We start from the raw sequence: 10,983 nt of genomic DNA, 5'->3' as shown, positions 1-10,983 counted from the left end.
TGCAACATAAAAAAAAAAAAGCCTGTAATTCTTGCAAACACATAGGTTTTTTGAAGAGGTGGGATTGACTCCTAAAGAAATATGAAGCATAGAGTTAACTACTGAAGTGTTAACATAGACTATCATTTTATGCTATCAAAGGTCTATGAGTTCAAGAACCAATTTATTCAAAACTTATCTTACAACATTACTTGATATCCATACAAAATCATCCAACCGACATTAAGAAAATTTCAAATCAATAATCACCTACAAAAAAATTAGTTTTCATGTAATAGTACATTATTTTTGGAAGATTCAATAAGCATGCAAAAGGAATAGCTTAATCTAGCCATTATTATTTGAAGTAATCGTATAAGCTTTGAGAACTTTAAATAAAAATAGTCAGGACTCAACAACGAGTGAAGGCATATGAGTTAAAGCCATAAATATATTAAAAAAGAACACACAATATCAAAGAAAATTTTATTAAGACTATGTATACAATTATTTCTCATAAAGCTTAAATAGTAAATAAGGTAAAAAAATAGACTAAGAAAAAATTACCTCAGTAAATGTTTCTACTGTCTATACCACATGGGTAACAAATTGCCTTTGACTACTTGAATATTCATCTGATAACTTAACATATTGCTCCCCAAGTTGCTTAAGTTTTGCATTTGTGAATTTGACTCTATCCTTCCGTGTTTCTAAGACTATATATTGTGTATTCAACTTCTTACATACTTTTGGTTCCTCTTCCTTTGTAATCCTAAATACATGTCCAAATTGTGTGCCTTTGTCTAGTTCTAAAGCCTTGTCAATAGGAAGATCTAGATCATATGTTGCTTCATGATGTACTTTTTGAATTTTTTCTTCCACTTCATCTTGTTTACTCTTAAGTGTTTTAAAACTAGGATCATAACTAGCTAAGATCATGTACTCTCCATTGTCAAGTTGATTGAGATCAACAGTAGCCTCCACAAGTGCTGCAAACTTTATCAAATGTTCTTCATCTATCCAAAGGTCAAAGGCATCTTGATCAATAATTAAAAGTCCCCTTGATATCATTTGAGTGAACTTTTGATTACAGGAAGTTGTATGTTTGTCTGCCACATGTGCAATAACTATAGTGAACAAAAACAATCCAAAAATAGTTTTGTGCTTGTCTATCACATGTACAATAACTATAGTGAACCAAAAAAATCCAAAAATAGTTTAAGTGCTTGAAAACCATAGTTCTCATCTTGTAAAAGATGTGATATCTACTAACTACAAGCTTAGCATGATAGCTAAGAACAATCATAGATGATGAAATACACCATTTAATTAGTACGTGCAATTGTACAACACACAAATAAATTTAGATACAAAGAAATGATCAACATTCATTCAAAATAATGATGTCATTGTTGTGAAAGAAACACATAAATTTAGTGCAAAAGTATCCATGTGATCATTGAAGAGAAAAAACACAAAGCATGTTTATTGCAAATGCATCGTAGAAAAAGTCAAATACATTAAAACTAAAGGTCCTGGCCTAATAGATCTTTAAAACATATTGTAGATTGGCCCTACCATTCTCCAGTTTCCACACAACTCAATCAATATCTACAATTCTCTTTAGATGAAGTCTTAAATCTTGGTGTAATGATGCATCCTCAACAAATGCCTGCACCATATCCAATCTACACTTGATCTCTTCTACATATCAGAGAGGTTGCTTGAGCCACCTATTCAATAGTCTCTTCCCCATGCTAGAAGTACATGTCCTATTCATCAATCCAAATACACTAAAGTTCTTGTTCACATCTATTTTAGTATCAAGAACATTCAATGCTTGTAAAGCTGCAACATCTAGCCTCATAAATCTTCCTATGTGATAATGCTGAATGGTAAACTTTCCATAATTTTTTTCATTTGCAAGAAAATCTATGTAAGAGAGGAGGGCCCCCAAAGCTCCAGCAATAGACTCTAAACTTGCAACTATGTGCTTCAGTGACTCAACTAAACCTTTTACAAGGTGATGAAGATCTTGATCAACATTTCTAGACTTGAAATGAGAGTTCTTCTTTTCAGTTAAGAGAACATTAAAACTTGCCAATACATCATGTAGGTGTTTATTATTAGTGGACTTTCCACTACCTAGAGGTAACAAGCATTCCCTACAACCAAGACCTATCACAATAGATTCTAGGTTTGAGTATTGGTTATCATCAAGAAACCCAATAATGCCTAAAGTTCTCTTTTTCAGGTCAACAAAGGCCATACCCAAAAGGTAATAATTCTCATGAATAACATATTGAAGATTGATTATCATTGGTGTATCTTGCATGCCATTCCTAGCAAAGAGAATGTCCTCAAGACTGCCAAGCTTTCCAGGGGTTAATGTTTTTGTCAACCTCCAATTTGATCCACTTCCCTATAAAAATGCCATAGTATGATCAATCCTCTTTAACCAAAAGTTTCTAATAATGATTTCAAACATATTCTTGCTAATGTTCACACTTGAGAGAGCATCATGTCTGTTACCCAACTAATAAAGAGAAATTGTGGTGCAGTACTAAGCTTTTGCAATGAAGAGTGCATCATTCCCATTAGTAGTATAGTAATCCTAATATCATTAAGTCTTTAGTCAGTTCTATGATCATTTTATCATTTGTCAACTTGAATAACTCAGATTTTGTGTTATTGGTAGAGGTTTGTGACTGTTCTTCTTTCATATCCCTTATATCTCTATGTGCCCCCATCATTTGATAATCTATGATAGAGTGTTGAATCTTATTCGATGCCTAGGTGAATAGACAATTTCATATCTTAAAGTATTATATCAAAACCTCCATCAATGAATTACTATTTTATATGTGACTCTTGATTTGAGTCAAAGTTTAATATTTTGATACTTTTCTAGTAATAAAAAACTATCTATTGCACCCTCACCAATATTTAGTTGATATAGTCAAATTGTTTCCATTGAAGACTTAGTAGTTTCCTTTCCACTCGCTGCCTTCTTCAAATGGGAAGTTACCATATTCTACTACTGCAATGTCCCCTATTGAGACTTTTACTAACGTACTCTACTATTCACAAGTAGGGGTTAGATCCCACTTACATATAATGATATAAAAATTTCCTTACTAGGAAAGTGCCAATTCCTAATGATCAAATTTCATCATTATGCATTTTAATTACATTAAGGAATAATTGATGATTCACAAGACATTTTCAACCATTCAATTCCTTTTTGAACTCTTCATCACTAACCTTGAGAAAGATGGGGAATTACTTCTTTGTGGGCCTTGGAAACCATTTTTTAGTAGGCTCCCTCAAAGGATTTGTGGCACATATATCTAATACCTATCATGAGGCTACCTCCTTATGATTAATTACCTTGCTATCGAGGGACTACAAGGAAGAGAATTTCTAATGAGGAATAGGTTGGTGATAATTGGATGAACCTCGTGGTATGCTTTTGGGTTCTATTTGAAGTTGAAATGGTAAACTTCACCCAGTTGGGTTTAGCATGGGATGAACCTAATCCCCTTCCCAAGTATCTACTAGTGCCAAGACCAAGGTAACGAATGGGACCCATAGTGTAGTGCACAATGCACTAACAATCCCTCCTTTAGGATACACATGAGTAGGGAATGATTAGCCATTATATGTGGACTAGTCATTGTTGTCTTGTGATTCATATGTGAGTAGGTCACTATAGTCTTTGTGATGTATGTTAGAGCTACTAACTATTTATGTGATTTATGGAAAGCTAGTTAACTTGTGTACTTGCGATGTGTATGAGCAAGTTTTTGTATATGAGATAGGTGCTCATTATAATCACTATGTGTTTGATTTGTGATTTGATCCTTATGAATATGTGTAAGTTGCTGTAAATAATGATAGGTAACAATAGAGATGGAACTGTCACCTGAATACAATGAGTATCTTTATTTGTGATGGGAGTAAGTTTACACTTAATTAATAATAATAGTTAAAGAGAGATTAGAGATCTCCTCAACATGAGAGAATGAGCTCCCACTCAAGAATGTGTTGGTAGGATCAGCAAGAGTGAACCCTTGAGGCTAAGGTCTTGAGTTGTTTCCATCATGATGAATGGAGGAGTTAAGCAATAGTTAAGAAATAATAAAATCATTTCTATTGTTTATATATTGCACCATGCTACTCTAATATTGATAAATATGAGACATTTACTGTAGCAAGTAAAATTGCAATATTGCTATCAGGGTCTAATTCTAATACTATCCTTATATGTTTTTCTCTTATCTAGAGACAAGAATGTTGGACATTCCAAAACGATGTCAAAAAAATTTGAAAAAACCAATGATTGCATAACAATGTGCCTTAAATTGATGTCTTTTTGTTTGCTCCTAGTTATTATATTTCTCTAGACCAACCAAGGGTAGAAACACACATGGAGAACATACTTGAGGATGCATGAATATATGAAGACAAAGGATATGGAAAATATACACATTGATGCATGAAGACATGAAGAATACACAAAATATACACATGAATGCATGAAGACATAGAACATACATGAACCATAAACAAAGTTTACACATTAATGCATGAAGACACAAAGCATACATCAAGTATACACATAATACATTACATTGTTAGATTTCTTCTTATTGACTTAGAATGATTCCTTTTTTTCATCCAATACCCTATAGGATGGCAAGATAGTGCTTTGATGCCATTGCAAGGTCCCTTATTGAGACCTCCATTGATTTACACTACTATTCCCAACTAGGGTTTAGTTCCTACACAAAAATGGCAATATAAAACATTACATACTAGGAGAATGCTAGTTCCTAATGATCAATGTTCATCATTATGCATTTCAATTTCATTAACAAATAATTTTTGATTCATAATACATATTCAATCATTCAATTCCCCATTGCACTCTTTATCACTAACCTTAAGAAATATGGGAAATTACATTTCAGAGGGCCTTGGAAACCCTCTACAAGTTGGCTCCCTAAAGGATTTGTGGCACATATAAGAATTACCTATTTTTGGGCTATGTCCTCAAATATTTGTGATATACATCCATACCATTGGCTTAAAAGCTTCCTCCAACATAGTATTACTCCAACCTTGACAAGCCAACCTATCCTTTAAACTTTATTAGTGAGTGAACAAGGATTAGACTAAGTATATATTAATAACTCATAAAGTAAATACACTTGGGGATAGAAACTTGTAATGTTCCTTATTAGGTGAGTTCCAATTAACAATGATTAATTATGCAACACTATGTCTTACACTAGATTAAGAAAAAATCACTTATTTATAATACATACCTATGCCTTTAATCTCGTAGGACCCTTTGTAATCCACAATCTTACAAAATTTGGAACATTACTTGTCCATGGGAATATTGGAACCATATGTGAGTAGGAGTGATTTAAATTTTAAATAAATGTTGATGAACTGAGATTATATTCTATTAAATGATGAGGAGCTATTTAAATAAATAATGAAGAAGCATGATCTAAATTTAAGGAATTAGTTTTGATTTGGTGAATGAAGTGAGATGATTTAATTAATATGAATTATTTCAATTTATCTAGTTTCTAAGTCACATACTTTAGACTCTATAGCCATATAAAAAGGAACTTGCCCAGTTCATTTCAAACCATAAACTCAGTCAGCTCAAGCAAATCAAATAAGGAGCAAAGTAAATCTATTTACATCAGCAACTAACCATTTTTTAACAAGCTAAATTTGTGCACAATGTTGATCAATGTTCATGATCAAGTCTGAAAACATTGAAACTAAGACTGCTCAATTATACAAGTCCACATTTTGGTGTGGAGAAATCAGTTGTAAAGGTTACAAGCTACAGGTGTGCATTGAATTTGTAAAATTTGAAAATAATAATGCCTTGTGAAAACTCAAAACATCTCTAGATTTGAATTTCAAGCTAAGAGATCTCTTTGAAATTAGGAAATTTATTAGATTTGTAAAGAAATCACAAAGAATGTGTGGTCGAATTGCTTAAAGAGTCATTAAGTAGAGAAGAAAATGGACAAATAAGAATTGTTAGTGATCTTGAATTCTGATTTCTTAAATAATAACTCTTATCAATTTAAAGAAACATAAAAAGAAAAAACCTAATTCAGGGTGTTGTATGGTAGGTTAAAGAATGGTAGGAGCTAATTGAGAAGAAGTTTTAGAGAAAAAGGAAAAGGCACCTAAAGATGGGATAAACTCAAGACAATGTAGTATTGTGTAGCTCAAACATGATTTGTGAGACACGCTCCTCTAGACAAACTTTACATCCAAATGGAAGAAAATCAATGACAGCAAACTTGCTCCCTATAACATGAATTTGATAAGAGATAGAAAATTTCAACAGAATCCATCACCATGCATAAAAAAAATCTTGAAGAGTGGTATAGTTCATGTAGCTGCATTTCCACTAGTCAGGCAATGGCCCAAGCTAATGACTGAATGTACTAGAAGATATGATATTGAAACAAGTTCTTACCCCAAAAGGAATCCCTGTGCTTGTAATCATACTTGATAACATAAGGGATCCATTAAATATCTCATAGCACAAAGATGGCCTAATTAGAACATGAGAGTTTGTCATGAAAGAGTTTGAAAAAAGAGAGGATGATTACATCACTCTTGTCAATAATTAATGGTTATAATCCAGGAAGCACAATACCAAGCTGTCAAAGTTGACCAAGGAAGATTTTAAATAAGATATTAGGACCTCATAATCACATTGAATAAAGAAATTGGAAGCTCACAAGTAGCACTATTTAGACCATGGATGAGCTATTTAATCAAGAGTATCATTAATGCAAGTGAAAGATTTGATTGGGAAACATTGATCAATGAAAACTTAAATATACAATTAGGAACTATGATGAAATTAGTGATATTTTACATGAGCTTGTGTATAATCTACATGATTGTCTAAGTACACAAGTACAAAGGATTGTAATGTTTGGGTGTAATTGGAATTGGACCAAGACAATACATGATATATGATTATTATCCACAAATGTAACCTCAAGACGGAGATGGGTTTATGATTGCAAACAAAGCCTCTGCTATATACACAGTGAGAGTATTAAAAGGAACTCCTAACAAGATTATCAAGTTGAGTGGAGAAATTTGTGAAGAAGTATGGATCATGGTATGCTAAGTTTCCAAAATTCACCTACATCTGTGTATTAGAAAGTATAGTATGCCCAATCAAACTCCCAAGGTTTGTGCCAAATGGTTGTTGCTCAAGGAAATTGAAAGGCAGTTAGTTATAAATGATAGGAGTTAGAAGCATATGAATAGGCTAGGAATTGAATTTCCACATAGTTTTAACACCAAAGCTTGTCCATTGCTTCTAGTAGTAAATAATAGAGAGAGAATTCAGGCATTGTTCTTTAGAGTTAAAGGAAAGATCTCATTTCAATCCATGCTATCAAATTGAAAGAGCCTATGGAGTAAGATACAAGCACTTGGTACATATTAAGGACCACTGATTGAATGCATCTGATGATCATGAAATTAAGAGATCATTTTCCAAGATGTCAATATAATTGATTTGCACAAACATCATATACTCTTCACTTTTGAAAGGAGAACATATTGCACAAATCTAGAAGGGCATATAAAAAATATATTTAGATTCTTTTTGCATTGATTATGACACATGGAATTCAAATCTCACTAGGACATTGTAACCTTCAAATGGAAAATCATTTGGCTTGTCTAAATATTAGATTCAACTTCCTCCAGGGATTTCTTTGCAAGAAGATGCAGATTCAAGGCACCATAGGTGGAGAATCCTTGTGCTTGGGAGGCTTGGCTTTAGAATCCATGGTGTACTTTGCCTGTTGCACAAGTCCAACCTAGGCATTCACTCTAGGATTCCTAGAACATTGCTTTGATCACAATTTTACCCTTTAGGACTTGATGACACCATGTAAAGGCTTCCCACTTTATTCCTTTGCTAATGCCTACTATTGTAAAATGAATCCAGGGATCATTCACCTTCCTCTAGTGATCATTCACCTTCCTCCAATGATGGATATCCTACAAAATTCACCTGCAAAGCCCCAATATTACTCACAATGATACCCTACATAGGCAGGAATGGAATAAAATTAAAAAATAATATCATATACTATAACCTTATATACATATAAGATTAACATATTTTTTATTTCTTATGACCCAAGTTGGTCAAAATTTTGACCAACTTGGGGAAACTTAATACATTTTTCACCAATATGGGGATGAAAACCAAAAAAAATAATAATTCATACCTTTGGTCGAAAGTTTTGTTAGAAAAACAAGTGCAAATGTACTAGTGACTCAAGTTCCAACAATAGGGGTAGAGGCAAAGACTTTAGAAGTGGCTCAAGAGGAGGTTCTAGTGGCAAGAACAATGAGAAAAGAAGCTATGGATCTGTAAATCCTTTGATAGGGTGACATTCTGATGGAATGTTCTAAAGTCCTCTAACAAGGCCACTCCTAATAGGGTGATTAAATCTTAAACAAGGTCACATTTAATAGTGTGTTTTGTAACCTTTAATAGGGTTGGCTCCTAATAGAACTCACTTCAAAAGAGTGAGAATTAGTGAAATGTTGTTGGTAGTTTTTTCCAAATATGGTTTCCACATTGAATCCTAGTGTCAAACTTCTATGGATGTTAGTGTGATTTTTTATTGATTAATGTTTAGATTCTAAAAATTTATTATATTTAGAACTATGGACAACTAGTTGATGTTGCTAATAGTTTACAATATAGACTAGGCAATGAAATGATAAGATCTAAACCTAAATATAGACTAGGCAATGAAATGATAGTTTTTTTGTTAAATTGGTACATCTAGACCTTAGATAATTGATTCGTCCCCCTCCTCACCCTCTGATATTCTAAATATTCTAACAATAACATGCAAGGCAAACTAATAGAAATTGTACTTGTCTAAGACCAATGCCCTATCGGAAAGACAAATATGCAGAAGAAATAATTTTTGTAACAACATTCTTTGGTTTTCCAAGTAACAGCACTATTGTCAACAACCATAGCTACCAAAAAAATCACAATGGCAATGATTAAATTTGCAAAGGTAGTTTGGATATTGTATAAGCAACCTGAGCTTCAAAATAAGAAAGATAATCATACAACAAGTACTTTTTAGGATTAAGGGGATATTGTGGAGTGACTGACACTTGGATAAAATGTCTATGTGTTGCACCAATCACAGGTTTATAATTGATTTCAACCTATATATGTTTGGGTATAGGACAAATAGAGATTATATACATCACAAAGATTGAACTGATCAATGAAGTTGGGATTCAACAAGATAAGTTATGAGGAATTAGATTCTTGTTTAGGGATGTGTTCATATACTAAATATATGTTAATGTATATTTGTATGAAGGATTGAATGATTTATAGTTGATTTAGTAAAAATTGAGAACATGCCCATGCATAGGGAAATGAATAACTTGTAATTTGTTTGTATCTAATGAGAAAGATGGAATAAAGGTGAGAAAGCTTCGATCATGGTTGAAGACATGTTCATGATGATATATTCATGTTGAAAAATACTAGAGAAAATTTTGGGGAGGTTGTTGAAGTGTAATGTCTAATATGTTCAATAGTAGTTGATTCTTGTAGTGAGAATTATTTTGGAAGTTATAAAGTGCAATGTAGCATGTGGAACTTTAATGTAATATCTTAATCATGTCCTCCATAATTAATTTTGCATTGGACAAGGTATAAAGGAAATATTATTTTCATGGGTTGAAGTGTAGTATTGTCAAATTGATGTTTATGTATTGAGAATACAAATTTGATTAGAGTAGAGGATTATATTAATATTGGTTTGAGAGCTTCACAGGAATTGTATTGGAAATTGAAATGTAGATTTTGTTACTTCACTACTTTAAAGAATTTTTATCCTCAAGATCTATTTGTATAATATAAGTTACTACATTAATTTGGATAGTGGGTTCAGTTGTCTTCCTTACACTCCTAACAAAGCTAGAATATTCTGATAGGGATTCAAAGTCTCCTAATAGGGACTAATGTGATAATTGTATTATAATTGGCTCCTAACTAGGTCATATCCTTTACAAGGAACATTTATGCAAATACATCATTTTTTAAATTTCTATTGGAATTCTTTAGAATAACTTAGAGGGGGGGTGAATCAATTATCCAAGGTCCAGATGTACAAATAAAAAATTTCAATGCTTAGTAGACCCATATCCATAAAACCTTATTATGCATACATCCATTAGATCATCCAACACTTAAACTTTGTAGGTTACTATCTTAGGTCATAAATAACTTTGTAGAAATGTAAATATGAAACATAACATATTCAATAAAATATTTGACACAAGGATTTTACATGTAAAAACAATTTGGGAAAACCCACCAGTAACATGCTACTAATTCTCACTCTTCTCAAGTGATGCCCTATGAAAGGCCAACCCTGTTAAAAGTTACAATATAGTCTATTAAATTGGACATGGTTAAAGGATTTCAATCACCTTGTTAGGAGTGAACCTTGTTAGAGGACTTTAGACCATTCACTTGGAATGTCATCTAGTTAAAGGATTTAAAAATCATTATTATGTCAACCTTAATCCAAAGGATCTACCCTAGATTGATACAATGATTAGAAAGTAACATCAAGGCTTGATTTGATAACAAATTACAACTCACTTATAGATTATAGATCTCTATTTTATTCCTCCATTTTACTTGGCTTTCAAAAACTTCAACTTTGATAGCTTATTCATCCTTTAAGGATTCATACTCTTAAGCCTTCTTGCTTTGTATGCTAATTGTAGTCTCGACCATTGAATGAAGCAATATCTTAGAGTCTTTCTCTCCCTTAGGTTCTCACACATGGAAACCTTTGCTTCTATCTAGTTCTCTCTATAAATAAAGAATCAAGATCTTTTTCTGCTTGAAAACAATTATCCATTTTAGGG

General features: G+C 32.5%; 1 pseudogene; it reads right to left on the bottom strand.

Moving 5' to 3' along the window:
• Positions 1 to 567: 567 nt before the first annotated feature.
• The window catches only part of LOC149570470 (DNA mismatch repair protein MSH2-like), a 73,116-nt pseudogene continuing 62,700 nt past the window's right edge, over positions 568 to 10,983 (bottom strand).

This window comes from Cupressus sempervirens, chromosome 3, assembly GCF_028749045.1.
Source record: "Cupressus sempervirens isolate cs-2001-9-10 chromosome 3, ASM2874904v1, whole genome shotgun sequence".
NCBI classification, from domain to species: domain Eukaryota; kingdom Viridiplantae; phylum Streptophyta; class Pinopsida; order Cupressales; family Cupressaceae; genus Cupressus; species Cupressus sempervirens.
This window is presented reverse-complemented; position numbering and strand designations above follow the sequence as displayed.